The following is a 4,026-nucleotide window of genomic DNA, read 5'->3' as shown; positions in this document are numbered from 1 at the left end:
TCCTGCTGTTCAGTAGAGAACCTGGGTTTCCAGACTCCTGGCTTAATGACTTAGGTTCTGGGCTAGGCTGAGAGGTCACTGCGTGAAACTTAAGACTAAAACATTGTGAGCAGAAGCTTGTCCTTTGACAGAAGCTGGCAACTTGCTACTCTGAGTATTTCTTCATTAATCAGTTTAGGAATTAACAAACTGCCGAGACTTGCACCAATATGGTTTTCCAAAGATTTCGTATGTCCCTGAACACGAATTCTGAGTTACCTCCAGGGAGTAGCATAAATGACTATTAGTCTCCAGTGAATCATCAGGCTGCATTTGCTGGAATAAATGAAAGCAGTGTGAGAGCAGGAAGTCAGGACAAACACCTACGCTTGCTAACCACATCAGCTTTCCTTTCTGAGGCCCTGGAGATCAGTTATCACCAAATGGACAGATATACTCTGTAAAGTTTTTGCAAGCTTCACAGCTTACAAATAAGAGACTGCATTCTTCATGCTCCCCTCTTGTTGAATCTGGCAGTGGGAAGATCTCTGGCTCTAGTGAACTGGGCAATGACCAGTAGCTGGGCTGGCTGCGACATTGATGACTCGAGTTGAATGAACTTTATAAACCCACTATACTTAATTCAGAGCACCCTTTATTTTGATAATACAAAGCATCTCGTTCATGGAAAATCATTGGGGGCAACTGTTGGGTATTACCTATCAGTTATAAAGCCATGCCAAATACCATTTGGTCTATGTGGAACACAGTGGCATGGATTACACAACATTTAACATTTCTGTAACTCTTTTCATTCCATGTATTCTCTCTTACACTCTTATTATTCTTCGTACTTTTGCCAGGACTTCCTTGTCGTTTATTCTATTCCTCCATTTACATTTTGTCGATGACTTGAGTCTACAACAAACATTTCTGACTCTTTGATACTACTAGATTTAGTGGTGGAATTTCTAGTTAGGTTCTTCCAGGAGAAATTCCTGAAGGTGTTTCCTCTCCTTTACAAATGGGTGAGACATTCTTTTATTTTGAAACTGACCACAAGAAGCCTTTGATTGGTAGTTATACCTTGGATCAGTGGAGGGAGCTGCTCCCAGTTTAACCTTCTTTCTTTGACCTCTTTGAAGCATGTGACATTGTGGCCCACTCCACTTTTTTCGAAACTTCTCCTTTTGACTTGCATGATGTTATAGAAAAGTCAGGTGTGATGGAGTGGAAAGACTGTGGACTTTGGAATCTTGCAGACGTGGGTTTGAATCCTGACTCCACATACCAGTTCTGCGGCTTGACCAAGTTACTTAATCTCTCCAAGTTCAGTATTTAAAAATGAGAGCCATATTTCCAACTCATAACTCATCAGCCTTGAAGTCTTACTCAACTTCAGCTTTATGAGGGGTGGAGTGGCATTTGTAATTCTGGGCAAGGTGCTAGCACAGTGCCTTCACAAGATAGACACTCACTAATTTAGACACTTTCTACTTTTCATGTGCAGCTTAGAAAAACATCATTCATTTATTCTCCATCTATTAGAAATCTCTAGAGAAACTGAACCACATATAGGTATATATGTATATCTATGTACATATATACATTTTTTCTATATGTATATCTCTCTATATATGCAGAGAGAGATTTATTTTAAGGAATTGTCTCATGTAATGGTCATGGGGGCTGGTAAGTCTGAAATCCATGGAGTCAACCAGCAAGCTGGTGACTCAAGTTGAGATGATGTTGGAATCTTGAGTCTGAATTCTGCAGGATGATAGTCTAGAAACTCAGGCGGGATTTCTATGTTGCATTCGTGAGGAGGAGTTTTTCTTTGGGAAACCTCAGTTTTTGCTCTTAAGGCTTTCCACTGATTGGATGACACCCACTTACATTATGGAGGGAAATCTGCTTTATTTAGTCTACTGTTGACATTAGTCTAATTTTAGTCACATCTAAAAAATACCTTCGAAGCAATATCCAGGCTGATATATGACCAAAAAATTGGATGCCATAGCCTAGCCAATCTGACACATAAAATTAACTATCACATTTCACAAGCTTGACTATTGGTACTGAGGAACTAGACCTCAGTCTAAGGTTAAAGGGCTTAGTTAAAGTGGATGTTGTGATGACACAGCTTAGAGGGGGCCTTAGGGATGTGTTGGAACTCACTCGGGATCAGTATTCTGTGTTGATTATTTCTCAGTGACTCTCTTAGGATTCTTAAGACAGGGCGGGGTAGGGCGAGGTGGTGGTGATGGAAGGAGTTTTGTGGAAGGGTCCTGTGCTGAAATGTAGGAGCTGCCCACTCCCACCTACTCAAATCTGGGCTTGGCTCATAGTCTATCTGTGTGACCCTGGGCAAATCACTGAGCTTCTTCTTGGCCTTAGCTTACTCGTCTAGAAAAGGCGACATTTAGACGTGATGCTCTTTCAGTTCCCTTCTCACTTTTTAAAATTGGGTTTCTCTTTTCCTCTTGGTGCACGATTTGCAGAGACTCGTAAGAAATTTATGGCTTGTGATTGCTTCGCTTTTTTTGAAGTGGCTCTGTATTTTCAGATAGCATTAAGAATTGACATCACATGTTTATTGACCAGAAAAGTGATGCCTTTTCATTTCTGTGATGTGATGATGTCATTTATCTAGTTAGCGCTCAAAAGGAGTTTTTTAGATTGAAGAATATTTTTAAAAAGTATGTGTCATTATAAAGACATGTTCACAGCAGAAATTCCAGGGTAATGATAGATAGAGTCCTCCTTTCCCTCTGAAATCTCTTTCTTGAACTTTAGGGAACTGTATAGTATATTGGAAAAAAGCAAAGCTTTGGAATAAGATAGATCGTGGCTTAAATTCTGGCTTTTTCACTTACCAGCTGTGTGAGCTTGGTCATAATATTCAACTTCCCTGAGCCTCAGCTTACTCACCTGTAAAATGTGGGTAATGGGATATCTCACAGGGTAGTTGTGAAATGAATAAAATGTTTTCTATGAACTGCCAAGCATAATGCTTGACACAGAGTAAATCTGAAATAAAATTTTTCTCCCCTTGGATTGTATCTGAAGTTCTGGAGTCCTTTAGAGCCACTAGTTAGTTTGAGGCAAGAGACTCACTTTCAGAGATATTAAGAAATCTATATGCCTTTAAAAAAACCACATTAAACTGAATATGTGGTCATCTTCTGAGCTTGTGGTCATCTTCTGAGTTTGTCACACATGAAACTGGAGAGTTAGGCTGTAGTACTTTGCTTTACTTTTAAAACAGACAGTCTGTACTCTAGGAATGGGCAGTTCTTTCATTCTAGGAAGAAGTGATGAATCATTACAGGAAATGTTATTTTTTTCTCAAGTATCTTACCAATAAAAGTAATTCAAATTAAACCTGTAGTTGAGAACAATTTTGGGAGAAGTCAGTGTGGAGATGGACATTCCAGGGCTGGAGTCAACATCTTTATATTTGTTAATCCTGAGTTTTAATTCCTGTCACTTTCTCTCCAAGGCTTCAAATGTCTTGTATATTGAAAAAAAATTAATTAGGATATAACTTTATGTCAAAATTCTTAGAATACCATCAGTGATAGAAATGATGGTAAGTAATGTTCTAACTGAAAATAAGCCTCTGTGGGTTGCTGGAGAAAAGGTCTTTTCCAGCTGTAGAAGACAGCCTGGAAGTGCTGCTGGGACGCCGAGGCCTCCCCACACTGCCCTCCACAGGGGTGAGCACAAGGCTCTGACCCCCTCTTTTCACAGCATCATTTGTGTTGGACCCAGATGTAGTCACCTCCTCTCTCCACCCGGTTTCCTTCAAGACCTAAATTGATGTTAATTACCGTTAACCAGTTTCTTTCAACTGTTCTGCTCTTCAAAGAAGATAGGTTCTAAATTATCTTTTTCTTTAGTTGTGGCTGGGGGTCACTTTACTACATTCTAAATGTGATTTTAATTGACACTCTCTAAATAGCTGCAGTTGGGACTAGGTGTCACCCATGCCCTTCAACTCATTTCTTCTTGGGTTGGTTACTATAAGCCAGCCAGATCAACACA

The sequence above is a fragment of the Pteropus alecto genome, unplaced genomic scaffold, assembly GCF_000325575.1.
Source record: "Pteropus alecto unplaced genomic scaffold, ASM32557v1 scaffold146, whole genome shotgun sequence".
Taxonomy (NCBI): Eukaryota; Metazoa; Chordata; class Mammalia; order Chiroptera; family Pteropodidae; genus Pteropus; species Pteropus alecto.
The sequence above is the reverse complement of the archived record's forward strand: the minus strand, read 5'-3'. Positions refer to the sequence as shown.